The sequence below is a fragment of the Hevea brasiliensis genome, chromosome 9, assembly GCF_030052815.1.
Source record: "Hevea brasiliensis isolate MT/VB/25A 57/8 chromosome 9, ASM3005281v1, whole genome shotgun sequence".
NCBI lineage: Eukaryota > Viridiplantae > Streptophyta > Magnoliopsida > Malpighiales > Euphorbiaceae > Hevea > Hevea brasiliensis.
In genome coordinates, this window is record NC_079501.1 from 92,090,096 (window position 1) to 92,115,272 (window position 25,177).

Genomic DNA, 25,177 nt, shown 5'->3' on the forward strand with positions numbered 1-25,177 from the left:
CATTCATTTCTAGCTTAATGGATCAACATTCATTAGCTATACTTAACAATCTTCTTTTGTGCTAAGCCATAAACATCAAGGGCATCAAGGACTTCTTACTGATAGGTATATGCTCTGTTATTTTTTGTGGCTTAAATTTTGAATATATTTTTTAATGGACTCAAATTGTGACCCGATCTGAAAGTTTGGCGCTGCGACTCGATTGGGATAAAAAGTGAGATCTATGGTGGTAGCAGAGGGCGTGGGCCGATAGGCTCGAGCCCAGAGCCCACCATTGATCTCTTTAGGGTTGCGGAGGCAACACCTCCGTGGTATGGACCACTATAAATATTGTAATATTCTACCCTCTGTAATAGAGTTGTAAGATATTTGAGAAACATACTGGGGTTAGGGTTTGAGAGTTCTGAGTAATTGTATCTTGCTCTTTTCATTATAATGGAACTTTTTTCTCTTGTCTTGCTTATGGACGTAGACTTTATGGTTGAATCATATTAAATTCTGTGTTATTCTTTCTCTCTTTTCTATACTGTGTGATTGTACGATTTATGTGTGTGCCTTAGATTTACATGCCTATCATAAAAAACTAGTATCAGAGTTTTATGCATAAAACCTAGGATTTACAAATGGCATTGTCTTCAATAAAGTATGAGACGGAGATGTTTGATGATGGATCGAGTTTCAGTCTATAGAAGATTAAAATCAAATCTTCTTTGATCCTACAAGGTCTATGGAAGGATAACTTTTCAGAACGTATGAAATAGGTGGAGAAGGTTGATTTGAAGGAGAGAGCCTTGAGTGCAATTTTCATGAGCGTAACTAATAATGTCCTATGCGAGATTGCAAGTGAAAACTCAATGTCTGTGGCATGGAAGAAATTGGAAGAGTTATACTCTACCAAATAACTGACCAACTACCTGTATTTGAAGAAAAAACTTTATAATCTGAGAATGAACGAAAGGTACGCCCATTAAAGAATATCTGAATGAATTTAATTCAATCATTATGGACCTAAAGAATATTGATATTGATATTGATATTGATAGTGAGGATTAGGCCCTTATTATGTTATGTTCTTTGCCACCCTCTTATGAGACTTTTGTTGATACTCTGTTGTATGGGAAAGACAGTATTTCACTAGACGATGTTAGTAATTCTCTAAAATGGAAGGAGTTGAAGAAGAATTTTCCAGATAATAGAGAAAGGTTTGACGGAGAAGGTTTGATGAGCAGGGAAAGAACACATTCAAGTGAGGGTTCTTCCAGCAGGAAGAAATCTAAAGCCAGATCTAAGTTAAGAATTAAAAAGGCCAACTATTTTGAGTGAAGGGAGCAAGGTAACTACAGGAGAGACTGTCCCAAGTTGAAAAATAAAAAGGAAAAACAACCAAAAAGTTCTGCGAATGTGGTTGACAATTTTATCAATTCTGATGGTGTTGACAATGCTGAGAAAATTTCATCTATGAGTTCAGATCATAAACAAAATTCCTAGATTCTTGATACTGGTGCTACTTATAACATGTGTCCACACAAAAACTGATTTATTTCTTACAAACAGATGAGTGGTAAGATGTTTCTGGGCAATGATCATGCATTATTTGTGGAAGGAATTAGTGACATCAGATTGAGGATGTTTGATGGTGTTGCCAAAACTATAAAGTACTGGCATATTCCAGGACTAAAGAGGAGCCTGATTTCTCTTAGGACACTTGACTCTCATGGATTCAGATACCATGCAGAGAATGGAGCTCTCAAAGTGTGCAAGGGCTCTATGGTACTCATGAAGAGCAGTTTAGTTTCAAGATTATATTTTCTTCAGAGCAGCACAGTTTCAGGAGACACTGCAGTAACATTCGGAAGTAATAATCAAATTCAGACTCAATTGTGGCATTTGTGTCTTGGTTATATGAGTCAAAGAGGATTATCTGTGTTGAGCAAGCGAGATTTGTTGAACGGGCAGAAAATAAAATTTATGGACTTTTGTGAACACTGTGTGTTTAGCAAATAGACCAAGGTGAAGTTTAATAAAAAGGTAGCGCGCAAGACTAGAGGAATAGTGGATTATGTCCATTCAGATATATGGGGTCCTAGCAGAATAGCTTCCAAGAGCGGTGCTAGATACTTCATGACTTTAATTGATGATTACTCTCAGATGGTGTGGATGTATTTTCTGAAAACAAAAGATGAGGCATTTTCAACCTTTGTAAAATGGAAGATGATGATTGAGAAGCAGATAAAAAGAAGGTCAAGCATCTTAAAACTGATAACAGGTTAGAATTTTACAATCGTGAGTTCGATGCATTCTGCAGCAATAAAGGTATAGTGAGACACCACACTTGTACAAGGACACCACAATAGAATGGTATTGTAGAACGCATGAACATAACGCATTGTGACAAAGCACGAACCATGCTCTCACATTCAGGATTAGGAAATGATTTCTAGGCTAAAGCAATTAATACAGCCTGTTTCTTAGTTAATAGATCTCCATCTACGGCTATTGAGTGCAAAACTCCTTTTGAGATCTAGTCCAGTTCACTTGCTAATTACACTCAGCTGAGAGTGTTTGGTTGCCTTGCGTATGCTCATGTGAGAGATGGTAAGCTTGAGACGAGGGTAAGAAAATGCATATTTCTAGGTATGCATATGGAGTGAAAGGCTACATGTTGTGGTGCAATGATCTAAAGTCTTCAGGATTAATTATTAGTGGGGATGTGACATTTAATGAGTCTGCTTCATTGGATGGTCGGAGAGAGAAGTCAATAGCAGAATCAGATTATGGTGTTAGAGAACAGGTGAAGCTTGATATTGATACTTCAGCAGTTCAGTCTAGTGATTCAGAGGATGAGGTTTAAGATCTTGATCAACAAGAGAATGCACCTGAGCAACAGCAACAGGAACCATATAGCATTACAACTGGTAGAGAGAGAAGATAGATTAGACCCTCACAGAGATATGTATATGCAGATCTAGTTGCATTTGACTTGTCAGTTGCTGAGACAGTTGATGTGCATGAACCCAGCAATTATAGAGAAGCTATTTCTTGTTTAGATGCAGATCAGTTGATTGATGCTATGGGTGAACAAATTGAATCTCTTCATAAGAATTAGACTTGGGAGCTTGTAACATTACCTAAGGGACAAAAAGTGATAGGTTACAAATGCATGTTCAAGAAAAAAGAAAGCACTCCAAGGGTTGAAGCACCTCGATATAAGGTACGATTGATAGCAAAAGGCTTTACTCAGAGGGACGGGATTGACTTTAATGAAGTTTTTTCTCCAGTTTTGAAGAACAGTTCTATCAGAGTCTTACTTGCTATGGTTACTCTTCATGATCTAGAGCTTGAAAAACTAGATGTGAAGATAACATTTTTGCATGATGAGTTAGAGGCGCAAATTTATGATTCAGCTTGAGGGATTTGTCATTCCAGGTATGGAAAATCATGTTTGCTCGATTAAGAAATCTTTATATAGTTTGAAATAGTCCCTTAGGCAATGGTACAAAAGATTTGATACATTCATAGTTCATAATAGCTTTATTCATAGTTCATATGACAGTTGTGTGTATCATAAGAAGCTTTCAGATGATTCCTTTGCCCATTTGCTGTTGTATATGGGTGACATGCTTATTGCTACTAAAAGCATGTCACAAATTAATATTCTGAAAAAGTAGTTGAGTGATGAGTTTGAGATGAAGGTTTTGGGTATTGCAAAGAAGATTTTGGGAATGCAAATTAATAGGCGTAGAAGTGTTGGGAAGCTTTTCTTATCTTAGCAAGCCTATATTGAGAAAGTGCGTAATCATTTCAATATGAATAATGCTAAGCCTGTGGCATTCCATTTGCTGCCCATTTCAAGTTATCTGCAGACATGTCACCAAAAACAGATGAGGAGATAGAGCATATGTCCAATGTTCCTTATTCTAGTGCTGTTAGTAGCATCATGTATTCTATGGTTTGCACCCAACCTGACATTTCACATGCAGTTAGTGTTGTGAGTAGATACATGGCATGTCCTGGGAAAGAGCATTGGCAGGTAGTAAAATGGATTCTAAGGTATTTGAAGGGAACTACAGATGTTGATCTGACATTTGACAAAGCCAAGATGAGTGATTCAGTTGTTAGCTATGTGGATTCAGATTTTGCAGGGAACTTAGACAAGACGAGATCTTTGACAGGCTATTTGTTTACTCTCTCTGGAAGTACTATCAGTTGAAAGGCAACACTGCAAGCTACAATTGCTTTGTCTATCACAGAGGCTAAATATATGGCTTTAGCAGAGGCAGTAAAGGAAGTCTTATGGTTACAGGGTTTGGTAGGTGATCTTGGATCGATACAGAATAAGTCAATAGTGTTTTGTGACAATCAGAGTGCAATAAATCTCACAAAGAATCAAATGTACTATGAGCAAACTAAGCACAATAATGTAAGATATTACTTCATTCGGGACATTATATCTCAAGGGACTATAGTTATGCAGAAAGTCTCTACACATGATAATCCAGTAGATATGATGACCAAGAGAGTCCCAGTCAGCAAGTTTAGGCATTGCCTAGACTTGGTTGGTATTTGTAATGCTCAATAGTGCCCTTGCGAGGGCACATGGCAAGACAAAGTGTTTGTGATTTTTTTTTTGTTGATGATGGAGGGAATTCAAGCCAAGGGGAAGAATTGTTATTTTTTGTGGCTTGAATTTTGGATATATTTTTTCATAAATTCGAATTATGATCTGATCTGAAAGTTTCGCGTGAGAGTTGATTGAAATAAAAAGTGAGATCTGTGGTGGTAACGGAGGACACGTGTTGATGTGCCTGGGCCTGAAGCCCACCACTGATCTCAGTATGAAACAGCATAATGTAATATTCTACCATATTCGGGAAACATACTGCAGTTAGAGTTTGAGAGTTCTGAGTGATTGTATCTTGCTCTTTTCATCATAGTAGAACTTTTTTCTCTTGTCTTGGCCGTAGACGTAGACTTTACGGTTGAACCACGTTAAATCAAATTCTGTGTTATTATTCTTCTTCTCTTTTCTATACTTTGTGACTGTGTGATTTTTGTGCTTGTGTCTTAGATTTGCGTGCCTTTCATAACATGCTCATCCAAGGTGTAATGGCTGAAGCGTGATTTGCAGTCCATGTTGAGGACACAGTGCGATGAGGGTAAGGGTGAGTGGACATATGTTGGTGAAGGGTTAAACTGATAACGCTGCAGAATCATTGGCAGTGCAATCTTTGTCTCTGTAATTGCAAAGTTAGAGTCCACACAACTTCTAGGTCCCAATCATATTGAAGATGGGCAGCGACATTGTTATTGGTAGCTTTAGCCACACCTTCTGCGAATCTGTCTGGTTTGAAAAGGTGAACATCTTCTCCCCATATTTGAGGATTGTGATGAATTGCAGGAACTGGGATTTCGATTACCATATATTCAGGAAAGATTAATTTCCCAATCTGACTTGCCTTTGGACTTGCCTTGTGACACTAACACCTGGGGGATATAGGCGCAGAGCTTCATTGATAATCATGTTCATCTACAGCAGAGAAAATTGGATCTTGAAATGAAAAAGTTGATAAATATTAATAAAAGAATTTGATTAGTGAGTAAGTTTTGCCAAATAATTCAAGGACTTCCTTTCTGGCTTTATCTTGCCAATCTGTGTGAATAGCTAGAAGAAAAAGAGTCCAGGTGATTGAACTCGCAGTTGTTTCATGTCCAGCAAAATAAAACGTCTTGCATTCATCAATCACGTCTTCAACTGATTCTCCTATCAGAATCATCATCATGATGTGCCTTCAAAGGTAATCCAAGAAAATCACTTCCAAAGCCATCTGATGACTGGCCCATAATTGCTGCTTCCACTCTTCTCTTCATCATATTTATGATGGAATTTCTTATCCCTTGTTCTAGTTTGTCTGATTCAACATCATCTGCTGTTTTCACAAGGTTGCTGCAACAACAGAAACAACTATTAACTTCGTATCTTTGTCTCTGTAAATGCAAAATTGAAGCCCACGCAACTTCTAGGTCCCAAACCAAATGGAAGATATTAAGGTTGTGGACAGCTCCTGAGATTTCAAACTAAACTAAAGAATTGTACTAAAATTAAAAAAGAACCGTTATTATAAGGACTAAACTTATATTTATTGTTTGGGTTTAATTTTAATTTTTCATTAAGAATTGAATCAAAATCATAACAAACTGAAATCGAACTAAAGAATCAATTTTGTATATATGTTCTTTTTATATATTTTATAATTTTAATAAAATTATATATAAATATATGTAATTAAGATTGTAATATATATATATATATATATATATATATATATATATATATATATATATATATATAACTTTATTTATCTTTAATTATAAGTGGAAGACATTAGTCATAATAAGAGCAAAAACAAACAGGAAGAGGAGATTGAAGATTTGTATTTGTCATCTGAGTCAAACTTGAATTCTGATTCCTGAAGACAGAGAAGTAGTGCTGCAACAATGCCATTAAGGGATGACTAAAACACAATCTGCGTTTTCAGGCTAATACAGTTCCATTAAAGCCTCCAAGGCCATCTGGAAATCTAGGGTTTAAATAAGCTGTTTGGGAATTTGGGAGATTTGGGAATTAGGGCTTTTTTTTTTTTCGCATATGGGACCCACCAATACAGGTCAGATTGAAAAAAAAAAATCTGGCTCCTTTCAATAAAATGCATAGATATCAAGTACCTAAATATACTTTTCCCTTTATGATGTGCCCATTCTAACCCTAAACAAGACTTTTCTAATCTAAATTTAGAACTAGACCAAAATTTACCTTATTTGAATTTATCTGAAATTGTATTGTAGAAATTTAGTACAATTTTAAATCAGGGTTTTTTTCTTTAAAAAAATAATAATTTAATTTAATCAAAATTTAATTTTCAATTACATTTCAATTTTTTCATTGTTATGGTTTTTTAAGAGGAAAAGCAAAGCGAGAGAAGTGGCATATTGGGCTAATTATCCCACTCGATTATTTAATTTTATAAGTATTTTTATAAAAATTTTTAAATTTTAATTTCTTTTATAAAATTTACTAAATTTTAATTTGATTTAATAAAAGTTATTATGATAAAAAATTAAAGATTTTCATATTAACATACTAAGCTGTTAATTATTTTATAAATAAAATTAAATTATAAAATGTCACGATCCAAAATTCTGAACCGTGACCGGCGCATAATTTAAGTATTCTTAAATCATGCAAGCCTTATCAGAGTATCTTGAATGAATATATTGTCACTTACTAATCCTAAAAACAAACAAAATCCAAATAAATAAAATGCTGAATAAACATCATAAATATCCCATACGTAAACTGCGGAGTCTCTACAGATTTCAATAAAAACTTAAACTGTTCAATAAACTAAATTAATTATTAGCCCGAGAAAATATGAATTCGGGCATACCATGAGAACAAATCAAAGTTGTCCTTCTCCAGAAAATGGACTGAATATTTGGATCAGCTGCAGAATTCTACTGATCTGAAACAGATAACAAACAGAGAAAACGTGGTTTGAGCTAGATACTCAGTGAATGATAATTATAGCACACAACGGAATAGGAACATGCAGACGCTTGATTAATTTCACAATAAATTTTCCATTCAATAAAATTATGCTCATGCTGTTAAAATCATTAATAAAATAATTTCATACAACATATATATAAAATAAATTCATTCAATAAAAATTTTATGGTATAGTGCACCAAGGTGATGATACCCCCCATCACCAAAGGTCAGATGGTAAGCGCGCTACCAGATATTAGATACCTTCCTCCTCCTTCGCATATATCAATGCATATGATACTAATGCAAACCATAAATTGCAATAATGCATGACTCGACAATGCAATCTATTACCGTGATAGTCCACACGGCGGAGCCAGATAATAGAAACAGATACTAGGCATAAGTACCAATTCAAAATAGAAAATCAATTTGTACAAATCAATCAAAATCAATAAAAATTTCAGATAGCAAATAATAACTGATAGTGCAATTTTAATAGTGTATTTCAATAGTTTCAGAGAGTCAATAAGATCAAATCAATCTCAAATCAATTCAGTAACACATCGGTAAATTTTACAGTCAAATATCGATCAATATAAATACATTAAAGGCCTGTTCCTGGAATCCTAAATGGTCTAATGCAGAGATAGTTGACAAAATTAATTATTTAATCAAAATCGAAATAAAATTCAATAATAAAATAAAACTCTAGAAAATCACATGTAAAACAATTGTTAAAATATTGATTTAAAATTTCATTTAATAACAAACTTAATGCTAAGAAATTTTAAAAAGGACTAAAACAGTGCCATGTACTATAATTAACACTCACCTGGAACCTCCAAGACAATAGTTATTTTCAATGGAAGAGAGACAATTTCAATTGACTGATTGAATATTCAAATCTCCTACATACCCAAAATATTAAAAAAAAATCAAATAATAATAAAATAAAATAAAATAACATATATATATATATATATACATATATATATGTATATGTATATATATATATACATGTATATATGTAAATATACATGTATATATATATATACATATACATATATATATATATATATACATATATATATATATATATATATATATATATATATATATATATATATACATATATATAATCTAAATTCAAAGTTATCGTTTCACAGTAATTATGATCAACCCAATTCAATACCAATGATCAAAGAAAAAAAAAATTTCTAGGGTAATTGTAACAAATCAATGAAAGAAAATAAAATCAAATTCACCCATTATTGAATAAAGAATGATAATTTTTACCTTAAAAACAGAATCGAATGTGATGAATAGAGAAGTAAAAATTTAGGGATTCTCTGTTGAGAGTATTTGATTGAAAAAGGAGGTGACAAATAGGTTTTGAGAGCAAAGTTTAGCAGAAGAGATGATTAGGGTATATATATTTCAAGAGTTCTATTAGGTATAGAATGGGATAAGAGTTATTATTGAACTGGGTTGTTCAGATTGCAGATATATATTTAATTTCAAAAATAATATATATATCTAAAAATAAATAAGCAGATCATCCAATAAAATATATATATATATATTTATAAATATATTAAATTATTGTTAGCTAGTTAAAATAAAATAATAATAAATAATAAATATATATGGGTTTCCACATACTTCCCCCCTTAAAAAAAATTCGGTTCCCAAATTTGAATAGACAAAATTCTAACTTGAAGGATCAAATAAGTGAGGATATTTGGCTCGCATTTCAGATTCTGCCTCCCATGTGGCCTCACTACTTGAGTGATTATGCCACAAGACTTTGATCAAAGCCACTTCCTTAGACTGGAGTTTCCTAATTTGTCGATCTAAAATCTTTACTAGTTGCTCCTCATATGACATATCATCCCTAAATTGCTTGGTTTGAGGTTGTAAAACATGAGATGGATCTGATACATACTTCCTAAGCATAGAAATATGGAAAACTGGATGTACATGTGCAAAACCAGGTGGAAGGGCTAAACTGTAAGCAACTACTCCAATTCTCTCCAAAATTTCAAATGGACCAACAAAACGAGGGCTAAGCTTCCCTTTCTTCCCAAACCTCATGATTCCTTTCATAGGGGAAACTCTCATAAATACATGATCAACAATCATAAATTCTACATATTTACGCTTAGGGTCAGCATAACTTCTCTGTCGACTTTGAGCAGTCAAAAGTCGATCACGAATTAGTCGAACCTTCTCTGAAGTTAATTGTATCAACTCTGGTCTAGTAAGCCTTCTTTCTCCAACTTCATCCCAACAAACCGGTGACCTACACTTTCGACCATATAATGCCTCATATGGAGCCATCTCTATACTTGCCTGATAACAGTTATTATAAGCAAACTCCACTAAAGGCAAATTATGATCCCAACAGCCACCAAAATCCATAACGCATGCACGAAGCATGTCCTCTAATGTCTGTATGGTCCTTTCTGACTGTCCATCCGTCTGAGGGTAAAAAGCAGTACTAAAGTCTACTCGTGTTCCTAAAGCTTCTTGGAATTTCTTCCAAAATTGAGAAGTAAACTGAGTACCACGATCCTAGAAAATGGAAATTGGAACTCCATGAAGACTAACAATCTTGTTTATATACAACTGTGCAAGTTTAGCAAAGTCATATGTAGTCTTCACAGGAAGGAAATGAGCAGATTTTGTCAATCTATCCACTATCACCCAGATTGCATTGTAACCACCTCGTGTACTAGGTAAACCCACAACAAAGTCCATGGCAATATGCTCCCACTTCCACTCAGGGATAGGCAATGGCTGAAGTAACCCAGATGGTCTTTGATGTTCTCGCTTTAACTCACGACAAGTCAAACATTTAGCAACAAAGTCTGCAATATCCCTCTTCATGCCACCTCACCAATAATGCTCCCTTAAATCACGGTACATCTTAGCTGAACCTGGGTGTACTGTGTAAGCAGAATGGTGTGCCTCCTCCATGATTTCTCTTCTCAACTCATCAACATTGGGGACACAAAGTCTAGTGCCATAACTAAGAACTCCATCATCATTCAACATGAACCCTTGAGCTTGGCCTTGATGAATACTATCTATAATCACACACAACTGAGAATCCCTCTTCTGAGCAGCCTTAATTCGATCAATCAAGATAGGCTTAACTCGAAAATGTGCTAAGAATGATCCAGCTATGATTTTAAACTCTACTCCTTGATCTAGCAACTCATGTAATTCACCAATCAAAGGCCTCATCTTGGTAGATATATGGGCTAAACTACCAGAAGACTTCCTGCTTAGAGCATCAGCCACCACATTAGCTTTTCCAGGGTGATACTGTATGGTGCAATCATAATCCTTCAGCAATTCTACCCATCTCCTTTGCCTAAGATTAAGATCACGTTGGTCAAAGATGTATTTGAGACTTTTGTGGTCAGTGAAGATTTCACATCACCATACAGATAGTGCCTCCAGATTTTCAAAGCAAAAATTACTGCTGCCATTTCCAAATCATGAGTTGAATAATTCTGCTCGTGCCTTTTCAACTAACGATAAGCATATGCAATAACCTGTCCATGCTGCATCAAAACACATCCTAAACCAATCCTAGAAGCATCACAATATACTACATAAGCCCCTGATCCAGATGGAAGGGCTAACACTGGTGCTGTAGTTAAACGAGTCTTAAGCTCCTGAAAACTTTTTTCACAAGCCTCAGACCACTGAAATTTCACATTCTTCTGTGTCAACTTAGTTAAAGGTGCTGCAATACGAGAAAAGTCTTGAACAAATCGTCTATAATACCCTGCTAAACCCAAGAAACTACGAATCTTTGACACAGTTGTGAGTCTAGGCCAATGAAGCACTGCCTCAACTTTCTTCTTATCAATGCACACCCCATCCTTAGATACTGTATGGCCTAGGAAAGCCACTCACATTTTGAGAACTTGGCATATAGCTTGTGTTCTCGTAAGGTCTGAAGGACAATTCTCAAATGCTGCTCATGCTCCTCCTTACTCTTTGAGTACACTAGAATGTCATCAATGAATACTATAACAAATTGATCTAAGAAAGGCTTGAAAACTCTATTCATGAGATCCATAAATGCAGCCGGAGCATTGGTAAGACCAAAAGACATTATAAGAAATTCATAGTGTCCATACCTAGTCCTAAAGGCCGTCTTGAGTATGTATTCTTTCTTGACCCTCAATTGATGATGTCGACACCATATTTTGGCCGATCCCCCGAAATCAATAAACTTTGAAACCGATCCCTAGCCCCAAGCCTCCACGTTATTCAATTCATTTCCGATCTCTCTTCATAGGGATCAAACCGACGCCAAGCCTCTTTTCCAGCTAATCACACTTCCGATCTCTCTTTACAAGAAATTAAACCAGTACCAAGTCTCAATCCTATCCGATCTCTTAAATCAATTACCAAGTTTTTTGCCAGTCAATCACATTTCTGATCTCTCTTGTCAAACGAAATTGAACCAACATTAGGCCTTCATGCCATCCGATCCCCCATTCATAAATATTGTAGATAGTTGTTCAATAAAGTTAAGATTTTAATCTGGCTTAATGGTGTTTCAGATCTTAAGTGTTCAGATCAGGTTTCCAATTTTAATAATCTTAAGTTTCGTTCAATGTTTGTTTTCGGTTTAGGTCTATCTCATGTTTACAAAGTTTTACCGATCACTCATATATAGGTTAATAATTGCTTTCAAGTTGTTCTAATATGTTCAGACAATCAGGCGCTCATGCAACTTAGATACTTTCCGATCTCATCCAGTCATTGAACTATAAAAAAGAACTTCATTTCATTTCAAATTAAAAATTTATACAAGTCATTCGGTTGGAGGATCACCCCCAGCCTGTTCTATATTTTGTTCACCTTCTCTCTTACCTTCAGCCTCCTCCTCGCTATCCTCTTCGTCTTGGGGACCCAGATCCACCATCCAGGAAAAGTCCTCCTCGGGATAACGCTTCTTGAGTTCGGCCAAAAGGTCCCCATGGGCGTTCACATAAGCACCGGCCTCCCTTGTCACTACCTCTTTTTCTTTTGCTTTGAGTTCGTCAGTGAGGAGAGTGACATCAGCGGCTCGGAGCGCCTGAACCTCTTCAAGAACATGAGCTTGCTCGGCCAGTTTATCCTCGTAGAATTTCATCCGCCCCTCAATTTCAGCTATATAGTTTTGGGCGGATGAAAGTTGGGATCAAAGGGAAGCTGCTTCATGACCCACCTTCTTGATCTCCTACCTCATACGGTGAGCCTTCTCCCGGACAATGTCGTTCACCAAACTCTCCACGCTCAGGCTCATAGTTCGGGTCAGGATGTCATCGAGACTGTTCGGGGACAGCCTATCCTTATCCTCCTAAAGGCATATGGAGGCCCCCAAGACCTTAGCCAAGCCCAGATTCTCTCGAGCTGTGCGGTTCTTCTCTAGTGAGTGGATTAGGACTTGAGTGCCTCGGGAAAGGGTCCTCACAGGAGGTTGGGAGGGACCCCCCTTCCGCACTCGAAGTAACGAGTGGAGGTAGCGGCGACTCTTCATGTCACGGAGGAGACCGAACCACTTCTACTTTAGGGATCGGTGGTCCCGAGGGTCGGGACGAGCCTCCCTGTGTCTCCCCAGGATCGTGCCTTGGTGTCTAAGAGGCCTCGGCATACTTCATCTCCCGCACCTTCCTGGAGACCTCCCTCTCCGCTTTCGGCTCTCCTTGGAAGCCTCGCTGCCCGCCATGCCTGCACGGAGAAAAAGTCAGTGAGTTCGCTAAGGCCCAAAGATCAGAGATATAGAAAGTACCGAGGCCGAGGTCAGAGAGCTGAAGCCCGCGTTCTTTGCTGGTAATCAGCTGCATTGTCCAATGATGCAGTTCGGCCGTCATCGCATCTAAACAGGAGAACTTCTGAGTGGCCGCCTGATCTTTCAACTCCATCACCATTATGCCTTCTTCTCTATTCAGGGTGATGCGCTTCGGAATTAACGGGCCTTGATGCAGCCAGCTACGCGGGAAACCCTCAAAACCGCTTGGAACCTTGCTCCTCAGAATGAAAAAGCGATTCTTTCAATTCTTCAAGGAGGAGGGCAGCTCGGTAAAAAGCCCGTAATGTGGCTTCGCCTGAAAGAACCAATACTCGTCGTCCTTTCGACGAGTTAGCCTGTGTAGCTCGGCGAACACCTTCGCCGTTGGTCTAAGCCCCTTAGCTCGGCAGAGGCCTCTGAAGGCTACTAGGATCCGCCATGAGTTTGGGTGAACTTGGGCTATGCATACTTGATGGAATTTCAGAACTTCCTTAAAGAAGTTGTTAAGAGGGAACCGCAGCCCAGCTTTTAATTGCTCTTCGTATACCTTAATCATGTCATTTTCTTCGAAGAAGTGATCAGCTCGGAGATCGCTATGACACCTGATAAGTTCGTATGAATCACCCCGAATGTTATACTCTTCGTTAAACGACTGCAGGTTGGTTTCTTGAAGGATTGATGGCAGCTCATCCACGGGAAGGTTTTCTCTCCCTGAAGAATGCGTTCGTCTTGAGGGTCCCACTTGACCATGGGCTGGAACGGAGGATGTAGGAGGTTCAGATTGCCTGCTCGGTCCGACCACCTTAACTTCATCTGACGACCACGAGACGTGAACGGAAGGGGGGCTCGCCGCTCTCTAACCCTCGGCGCCGCTCATTTTCAAAGAAAAGAGAAAATTTAAACTAAAAGAAATATCAAAACCCTTACCGGAGTGTGATCGATGTTAGAAGAACTTTAAAAAATGAGAGGATTTTGGAATCGCTCGTGAGAGGTTGAAAATGACATAAGGGAGCAACTGGCGGACCCATCCCCTATTTATACCCGTCTGAGCATTTCATGCTCACGGTGTCCCAAGCGGCGCATCGGTTAGCGGGATTCGCCAGCTTTTTCTGACACGTCTCATGAATATTTAGGAAATTCCATAATTAAATAAGGAGAGATCGGCTGGTTAAAAGACCGGCAGATTAAGGTGGTTGTTTGGAATTACAGATAGGCTAAGGGCTATTCAGTTAGGAATCGGATCGGATGAACAAATCAGAGATCGGAAAATAACCAATGTAACAATAATAGAATGATAATTGTCAAAATAAAATTTTATTTCCAAAAGGTCAGATTACATCATCTAGGCGATCTCAAGAGATCGGATTACATTAAAGGTCAGATGACATCATTTGGGTGATCTTTAGAGATCGGATTACATTAAAGGTTAGATTACATCATTTGGGCGATCTCTAGAGATCGGCAATACATCCTATCTAGTAAAGGCCTATGTCAAAGCCTAGTCTCATGGCTGAATCAAAAGATGTGTTTGATTAGGAGACCGGCCGCCGACATCGGATAGATGTACAGCTCAGATGGGGAGACTATGACTCTCATGAGAATAAGAGAGATCGTCATCAATGTTATCGCTCGGAACCGAGCCGCTGTCGGGACACCCAATGTGGTGAGAAGCCAAATGAACTTCGAAGGGCAGTCACCAAAGATCGGAGGGAAATTAGCAGTCTTCTCGCCCGAAATCGGTTCGCCGATTACATCGGTCGACCGATTCGAAGTCAACACAATCGATATTTTCAATTTGGGTTGGTAAATTAGTCCAGTTCTCTCACTGTCATCAGAGGTGGCCATAGTAATTTTCTGATCACCGGGATCGTAAATTTTCAGTTGATAAACAAGGTGAATAGCCGGAAAAAGATCAAAAGCAGCTATCATGGCCGGGATTGTTGCCGGAGCGGCTAAAACAGGAAAAGCAAGAAGGAAAGAGGAGAAAATCAAATGCGGAGGGGTTTCCTGTTGGAGGTATATATATAGAGAAGGTCTGAGCATTTATTGCTAGCAGAAAACGAAGCGAACGCCTCGGAAATCGAAGGAATAAATGCTTTGACTGAACTGGACCAGATGAAGGAGAAGACCGGAGTGGGAGAGATCAGAAGAGGGGGGCCCAACATGAAAGATCGGAAAAGGAGTGTGTTAGAAAGATCGGAAAGGAGGGGAGGTCGGAAAGCAAAGAGAATAAGACAACTTTCACTAACTGTCGTCATAATCAGAGCCGAGGTAGTTAAAGCATTGCAGACGAGATCTCCACCGCACGCCTCATTTGCAGAATCTCCCACATTACTGACAGGTGCCAGAGTATGTCATGACAGTCCTGTACATCCCAATCTCCACCATTGATCTTACTTGTAAGGACAAGTCCGGAGCCCTTGGATCAAAGAGGAAGACGATAAGACCGGCGCTTTTTATTCCCAGCCTTCGGATCGCCCTTCACAAGAAGATTCTGATCCATCAGATTAGAAAGGAGAAAGGACAAATATTCAGAAAAGGATCTCAGTCGTTCATTTTGATTCTCTTTAATTCCCAACCATCAGATCATGTCCTTTAAAATCCAAACCTTCCATTTCCCTTAAAGGAAATCATGACCCTTCATTAGGAACATCCGTTCCCTATAAATACTTGTATAGAAACTATTGAAGGGGAGGACGAAAAAAAGGGTGGTGATTATAGTGGAAAGGCTCTGAAAATTGATTCAGTTTTGCTACTCTGCTATTTTTAAGATAGAAAGACTTTAGAAACTAGTTTTCTAAAGTATTTTCTTTGAAGAAGTGTTGGACACTGGAACTTTTGATTTTCAGTTCGTTCATTGCTCTGCGATACCCTTTCTTAAGTTTCAGTTCTGTTTTCATCACCTTTATATCCACTTTTATTTTCTGAGCTCAATCTCATTCATTGTCATTCCAGCTCGATTACATGCCAATTAGGCATTCGTTATTTCAAGGCGAGCATTAGTCCCCAGACTATTAGCATGTAACTCTGCAACATTCGCAACTCCATAGTTAGTTCAATAGGTTCAACTCCCTGCAGGTGAGTGTCTGAACGGTTGCCCTATCCAGTGTTCATCTTTATTTTCTTTTTACGCTCGTGATTTTCGTTAAAGTTTATCTTATGTTAGAAGGTCCCACGTGGGTAGTTATTCTCTTGAGTTTATCTTTGATATATCAGTTCGTGTTATTTATTTGTTCTTGGTCTTTTATTATCTCCTAATGTAGGTGTTCTGGTTACGGGTAACGTATAGGTAGTTTGATAAAATGTTGGTAGCAGTATCTTAATATAAGAGTTTTTTTTTTTTTTTAAATAAACGTTCAGATAATAAATCAGAGAATTATGAAGTCGAACCAATAGACTAAGCTCAAGAAGATGACTGGGTAAGGTGGAGATTTGGAGTAAAATTGAATTTCAGACTAGCAAATGAAATAGAGCAAATGTTGCTTGTCGAAAGGTACTGGTAAGCAGATCACATAGGAGATCGGTAAAAAATCAGTCCGATATCCCTTATCTAGTCACAAGGTACCAACGAGTTAAAAGAAGCCTAATCCGGGTTCCCAGTGTCCTCGGATGCCAGAACCCTTAGCTTAAGGTCCTTGCGCGATACGATCGTAATTAAATTTCAAGAGGTCGGGGGAGATTTCTTACCTGATCCCCATCCAAACCAAATAGGAGATCGGAGGAGAGTTCTTATCCGATCTTCAATCAAGATTTTCAATAATCATTTAAAGAGATCGGAGGAGAGTTCTTATCCGATTCTCAATCCAAATTTTAAATATTAAAAGAGATCGGAGGAGAGTTCTTATCCGATTCTCAATCCAAATTTTAAATATTAAAAGGGATCGGAGGAGAGTTCTTTTCCGATTCTCAATCCAAATTTTAAATATTAAAAAGAGATCGGAGGAGAATTCTTATCCGATTCTCAATCCAAATTTTAAATATTAAAAAGAGATCGGAGGAGAGTTCTTATCCGATTCTCAAATCAAACCAAATAAATATACAGAGATCGGAGGAGAGTTCTTATCCAATTTTCAAATCAAATTTTACTAAATGTATAGAGAACGGAGGAGAGTTCTTATCCGATTCTCAAAATCAAATTTTAATAAGCACGCAAAGTAAATCCCATAAACGAAAACCGCAACACAACATCAATTCACTAAGGTCGTCTCATTTACTTATGTATCTGGGTAACCCGAACACTAGTGAAAAATTAAATATTCTCTTTTGTCAAAGGGATTAACATCTTCATTCTAGCCTAACCTTCCTAGCTATCGATTTTAATTTATAAAGGGCATAATGTTAAATCTGCTGACCCTCATAGAGGGACGAGGCGGGGTGCCTAATACCTTTCCCGCCCGTATACGGACCCCCAACCTAGAATCTCTGTTTTCGAAGTGGTTTTATGTTAGTTTGTTTTCATAAATGGTTTCCTTTAATTTCCCTCAAAATTAAAGTGGCGACTCCTCACTCTTTCCCATTTCGGTGAGTGTTCGTCCAGGCGACCGCAAAATACCTTGCGACAGATGATACCCAGATCGAAGATCAATCTTGGAAAAATACTTTGCACCTTGAAGTTTGTCAAATAGGTCATCTATGCGTGGAAGAGGATACTTATTACGCACATTTACCTTATTCAATTGCCTATAATCAATGCACATTCTCAAAGACCCATCCTTCTTCCGTACAAATAACACAGGAGCACCCCATGGAGAAACACTAGGGTGAATAAACCCCTTATCTAGTAGGTCCTGTAGTTGCTCCTTCAACTCCTTAAGTTCTGCGGGTGCCATACGATAAGGTGGCGTAGATAAGGGCTCAGTTCCAGGAACTAAGTCTATACCAAACTCTACCTCTCGCTCCGAGGTTAAACCTGATAAATCTTCTGGAAACACATCAGGAAACTCCTTAACCACTGCAACATTCTCCAAACTTGCACCTTCTACCTGAACATCTCTAACATAAGCTAGATACCCTTTACACCTCTTTCGCAATAATCGTCTAGCACTCACTACAGAGATAAGATTACTAGAGGCTATACTGCGATCTCCCTGAAATTGAAATTCTGCCTCCCCAGGAATTTTAAAGAGTACAACTTTATTATGACAATCCAATGAAACGTGATAAGTGGCTAACCAATCCATGCCTAAAATCACATCAAACTCAAACATATCCAAAGAAACAAGATCTGCAGCTAATTCCCTATCTCCAATGTGAACTATGCATCCCCTATACAGCATATCAGTGTCTATTGCATCCCTCATAGGTGTTGATACAGATAAAGGATACTCTAACAAAGTAGGTGGTGTACTAAATCTCATGGAAAAGTATGGAGAAACAAAGGAATTGTCACACCTTACCCCTCTGTAAGGCTTAGCATGATCCTGTAGAATACTTAATGAACTATCGAACTTCACCTACCGATAACTCATTAAGCACCCTACAAGGGATTTTAAAACAATTTCTTACTTTTGGTAAGTGGTGAGCATTTCTAATAAGTATTTAAAACATGTACTTAAGTGAAAAGCTAGTTGGAAATTTTGGCCCATTTTATTTTTTCGCAAATTTTATAAAAATTTTGACAGAGTTTCCTCTGTATTTTGAGAAAACCGTTCTTCAAATACCTGTAAAAAGCACTTCTAAAAATTTTTCTCAACCACAACTTCAATTTCACAATCAAACTCTATCAATTTCAACAATTCCACAATCATTTCATTTGAGACAAAACAATTTATATACATCCTTATAAAATTCACATCAAAAGAAATACAAACTAAATTTTATTACAAACTTCATACAAGTTTTTGTACAAGCTGCTCAAGACCCATTTACATGTCCATACCTTTATATGCAATACATACATCAAAATAAATATTTACAGGCAGGGTATAAATTATACCCGAAGACTTTAAGATGATGACTTCACACACCTCAGCAGCTCAGTCTGCTGCTCCTCTAGTCTCTATATCTGCGACAGCAATAAAAGCTATCGCTGAGTACTAGGACTCAGTGGTGCACAATATACTAAAATAATCTTTATGCAAAACTTAAAGCACATTCATTTAAAAATTTGGCTAAACATGAAAATTAAATACAATCATGCATTGTAAGATTTTACATGTAAACCAAGTTCAATTCAAAGTAACAAAACACATTTCATAAAACCCACAGTTAGATCACGCCATTCGAATCAAATAGAATCTCAATAGCCAGAGGCTAAAGAGAAATCACATGAATCTCAATAGCCAGAAGCTAAAGAGAAATCATATCACAAGGCTAGCTAGCTCAAATATATGGATATCCATTCACATCCTCTTCTACTGGCACACCTCAACACTTCTCCAGAGAAGGAATCAAAATTCAAAACTAATTACCCCCACTAGTCGTGCTAGTGAGGTGTTCAAATATGTGGTCATGACACTGTGGTTTCAAAACTTATCTTAACAATTTGCTAAACATTGTCTTTTCAAATATACAAAATAACTTTCAACAATTTAGATCAAATATCATAAGAATGCCATAATCCAATATTTCATATTATTCAAATCGATATGCAAAAGATGATTATAAAAGTATATGTTGTGCACAAACCTCAAACGAGTCGCCTGTTGGCCTTGACTCGACTCCTCAGGTTCTGTCGCGGTATTCTTTTTCACTGAAACACGAAATTTTCTAATGTTTCAATACTAAAACTTAAAATAAATCCAAAATAAACTTAACTTCACATTTACCTAGCTCTAACGTGTTAAATTCGACGTTCTCGAAATTTTTGTGTTTCGGGTTACTATTCACTGCACTATTTAAGTCAAATTATTGACTTTCTAAGGTTTAATGGGTATGGGAACTCCAACTTCACCCACATACCACATTTTGATCACCAAACTTGTTGGTTTGGTCATTTGTTTAAAACTTTGGTCATTTTGGCAAAATTGCCAATTTTTGGTTTTGGTTCTCCGAAGTTGCACTGTTTCATTGGTCGGTCTACTGTTGGAATTTGACAAAACTTCCTTCGTAGAAAATGTTCCTTACTGTCTTAAGTGTATTCTCATTTCTGGATCACCTCAATCGGAGTTTTGTAGCTCAAGTTATGGCCAAAATAAGTTTACTGTTCACGTGCACTGTTCATACTGCACTTTTGGGTTCTGGCAGATTTTGATCCAACTTTGGTCAATAATTTGATCAAGTTAAGTTCATAATTTGGTCTAAATTTCTTCATATGAAATGCTCTACTATGTCTTAAGTTTCCATCGGTTCAAGAATCGCCTAAATCCGAGTTTCCTACAGAGAGTTATAGCCATCCAAACATTACTGCTCAATTGAAAATCTGCAGAGTTGCAGGTTTGGTAATTTAACTTTGCTCAATAATTTGAATGGTTTAATGGCATAATTTGTGGGTGGTGTTCTTCATGAAAGTTTTAGATCTATGTCTCATCTAATTGCTGGTAAAATTTCAGGTCAATTTGACCTGTCTAACTCGAATTATGACCAAATGAACAGTTACTATTCATTTGGTCAGTTTAGTGCAGTGGCAGCCTGCTATCAATTCACTTTGGTCAATTGTTTCACCAAGTTTTGGTCAGTTTTTGGTCATGGTTCCTTAATGAAAATTGTGCTCTTTTATGTCTATTTTCATCTCCAATTGGTGGCATATCAATTGGACTTGTAATATTTGAGTTTTAGTCCTTCAAAGTGGGTTTGGTCATGCTGCTAGCAGCATGACCATTAACCTACGAATTTGGTTTAATTTCCTACCATTCCCACACAACTTATTTGGTCATAATTGACCATTATTTCCTGTCACAATAGGTTAAACATGCCATTTATTCATTTCTCCAATTTTTGGTTCATAAACCCTAGCATTGAAACCCTAATCTCACTAACTCTTGCATTTAACTACTTCTAATAATTTTAATGCTAATCATTTAACTAAGTAAAGCTTCTAAACTCACTCAATTGCATCATATTCATGCAAACCACACTCCTCTCAAGCTGCCCGAAATTTCAATTTAATTCTTTCCCCATATTTGTTTCATTTACATCAAGTTCTTAACTCACTTAATTACCTAAACATGCATTTGAATGGAAAAATAGTAAGTTAGCATACTAACCTCAACTAGTTTGCCAATTCTCCAATTTCTCTCCTTCTTTCTTCTTGTAATCTCCTTCTTAAGTTGCAATAACAAGTTCTAGGGAGGTTTTTAAGGGAGTTATTAAGGTTGAGTGGAGGAATAAAGCTTGAGTGCAAGCTTTAATGGAGGATGGGCAATGGTGAATTGAAGAAGAAAGTGGGGCGGCAAGGAAGATGGAAAATGAGGTTTTTAATTTTTTTTTCTTTTTGTTTTCTTTTATGTTTATCCCTTTTTGAAGACCAAAATTCTCTAATTAATAAAATAATTAAATTAAATCTTTATGACATCATACATGATGTCATCCCTTTGACTTTTCCAACCTCTTTCCTTTTCTCTTTTTTTTTCTATTTATTTTTATTTTCTATTAGTTCTTTAATTTAATTCTCGATTCTGAAAATTTTTATTTCTCCGATTTTATTGGACAGTTAGGTCAGGAGTCAGCTCTCGGGGTTAATTGACCAAATTGCCCCTCGCCGGTTCATCCCGGTTTGCAAATAATCCAATATTTTTTCCGGCTCCCTGACCTAATTATTTGACTAGCTTAACAGTTCTTTTTCATGATTTTCTCTTTTCCACTATGTTCATAAGGGTCCTAAGGACCACAGCGTCACTTTTTACGGTTCGAAATTTGAGTTTAAAACGACTTAGCGATGCGTTCGAGGAGGTCACTCATTGCTGTGACTCTCGGCTCGTTTAACTTCTTATGTTCTGTTTTTCTTATTTATAGTTAACTAATTAAACATTACTAATTATTTGTGTTTATGGCTTCTCAAGTTGTCTTAAATGTGAATCTAATCTCCTTAATTGTCCGGACCGACACCGGTCATCGGAACAGTGAAATCTACCAGGCTATGCAAACGGGGTGTTATAGGAATGACTGGAACCAGGATCAAACAGTACTCTAGCATCAAATTAGCAAATAGGAAGTGTACCTGTCACTACTGCATTAGATGCCTGAGCATCCTGCTGAGTCAAAGAAAAAACCCTAGCTTGACCTCTACCACTAGACGCCTGTCCCTGAGTTTGAGCAAATCCTCTACCACCAGAACCTCTACCACCCTGACTGTGACCACCAAAACCCTGACTTCTACCATATACTGTGAAATTGGTTGAGCCTGAGAGGGAGTAGAATGTGTTGCTTGACCATCACCCTGAGTTGTCTCACTAGTAGGACAGTCCTGTCTACGGTGTCCCAGCTATCCACAACCAAAGCATGCTCCAGTGACCCAATGACAAGTGCCCTTATGTGGCTTACTACAACATTGACAAGGAGTGGTAATAGGCTCAGTGCTAATCTGGTTATACCGAGCATTCCCTGCATGTGTCCTCTGCTCACGTCCCTGACCAACTCCAGATTGATGTGCCCTATTGCCAACTATAGATTGAGAACCCTGCTTATTATCCTGATAAGAACCCTGATGACTCTGTCCTCTGTTAAATTGATTACATTGACTATCTTTCTTAAACCGCTTGCGCTGCTCACGAGCCCAACATTCATCATCATACATCTCCATCTGTCTAGCCTGATCAACCACCTCCTCATATTTAGGTAGTCGTAAAGGAGCTACACGATCAATTAGCCTGTCTCATAAGCCCCTTTCAAACCTGCGGGCCTTCTTCTCCTCATTTGGAATCAAGTGTTTACCAAAGCGAGATAGTTTGGTAAACTTCATCTCATACTCTGTAACTGTCATTTTACCTTGCTTTAAGGTTTCAAACTCCAAAGCCTTAGCCTCTTGAACACTAGGAGGGAGGAATCGCTCTAAGAAGAGAGAGTGAAACTCAGGCTAGAGGATAGAACCTTCAGGTCGCCCATTCTTCTTAGAGATATACCACTCACGAGCAACTCCCTTAAGCTGATTTCCCGCCAACATCACCATCCTAGCACTACTACAACCCATAGTGTCATAACACCTCTCCATGTCATCTAGAAAATCTAAGGGATCAGCTAATGCATCCTCTCCAGTGAACTCCTTTGGTTTTAGCTTAAGAAAGTCTGTAGAGTCAAGGAATCGAGCCCTATCCTGAGCTGGTGCTGAAATAGAGCCAACTACTGGTTGTTGTGGTTGAGTTGTAAGGTACTCAGCTATAGTATTAACAGCACGATTCACTACATGCAATCCCGCTGCCAGATCTGCCACAGTAACTTGACCAGCTCTAGGTGCTTAAGCTGCAGTAGCTAATTGGAATGGTTGTGCCCCAGTCTTAGCTATAGGCGTCTGTTCAGATGTCTGATTAATAGTTTGAGGTGGCACCTCCCCTGTTGGATCAAGGTTTGCACCATTAAGACCCTTGACCCTAGTTCTCCTCTTACGTCTAACAGACCCAGGCACATATTCATTTTAATAAACAAGTATCAAATTTGAAAATGTGAGCCAAATTAAGACAGGTGAAAAGGATACGAAGGACGCAGACATCTAAAGCAATGATAAACTGAAAAGACGTTAAGGATCCTATGCTCCGCAAGTTTACTAGACCTTAACCGAGCTCTGATACCAACTTTATCACGACCCAAAATTCTGAACCGTGACCGGCGCATAATTTAAGTATTCTTAAATCATGCAAGCCTTATCAGAGTATCTTGAATGAATATATTGTCACTTACTAATCCCAAAAATAGACAAAATCCAAATAAACAAAATGCTGAATAAACATCATAAATATCCCATAGGTAAACTGCGGAGTCTCTACAGATTTCAATAAAAACTTAAACTGTTTAATAAACTAAACTAATTATTAGCCCGAGAAAATATGAATTCGGGCATACCATGAGAACAAATCAAAGTTGTCCCTCTCCAGAAAATGGACTGAATATTTGGATCAGTTGCAGAATTCTACTGATTTGAAACAGATAACAGACAGAGAAAACGTGGTTTGAGCTAGATGCTCAGTGAATGATAATTATAGCACACAACGGAATAGGAACAGGCAGACGCTTGATTAATTTCACAATAAATTTTCTATTCAATAAAATTATGCTCATGCTGTCAAAATCATTAATAAAATAATTTCATAAAACATATATATAAAATAAATTCATTCAATAAAAATTTTATGGTACAGTGCACCAGGGTGATGATACCCCACATCACCAAAGGTCAGATGGTAAGCACGCTATCAGATATTAGATACCTTCCTCCTCATTCACAGATATCAATGCATATGATACTAATGCAAACCATAAACTGCAATGATGCATGACTCGACAATACAACCTAATACCATGATAGTCCACACGGCGGGGCCAGATAATAGAAACAGATACTGGGCACAGGTACCAATTCAAAATAGAAAATCAATTTATACAAATCAACCAAAATCAATAAAAATTTCAGATAGCAAAGAATAACTGATAGTGCAATTTCAATAGTGTATTTCAATAGTGTATTTCAATAGTTTCAGAGAGTCAATAAGATCAAATCAATCTCAAATCAATTCAATAACACATCGGTAAATTTTACAGTCAAATATCGATCAATATAAATACATTAAAGGCCTGTTCCCGGAATCCTAATGGGTCTAATGCAGAGATTGTTGACAAAATTAATTATTTAATCAAAATCGAAATAAAATTCAATAATAAAATAAAACTCTAGAAAATCACATATAAAACAATTGTTAAAATATTGATTTAAAATTTCATTTAATAACAAACTTAATGCT

The 25,177-nt window shown here is 37.4% G+C and overlaps 1 pseudogene; it reads right to left on the minus strand.

Annotated features, from left to right (window-relative positions):
- Positions 1-5,092: 5,092 nt before the first annotated feature.
- Positions 5,093-6,570, minus strand: LOC131182971 (cytochrome P450 CYP749A22-like; annotated as a pseudogene).
- Between the last annotated feature and the right edge of the window lie 18,607 nt (positions 6,571-25,177).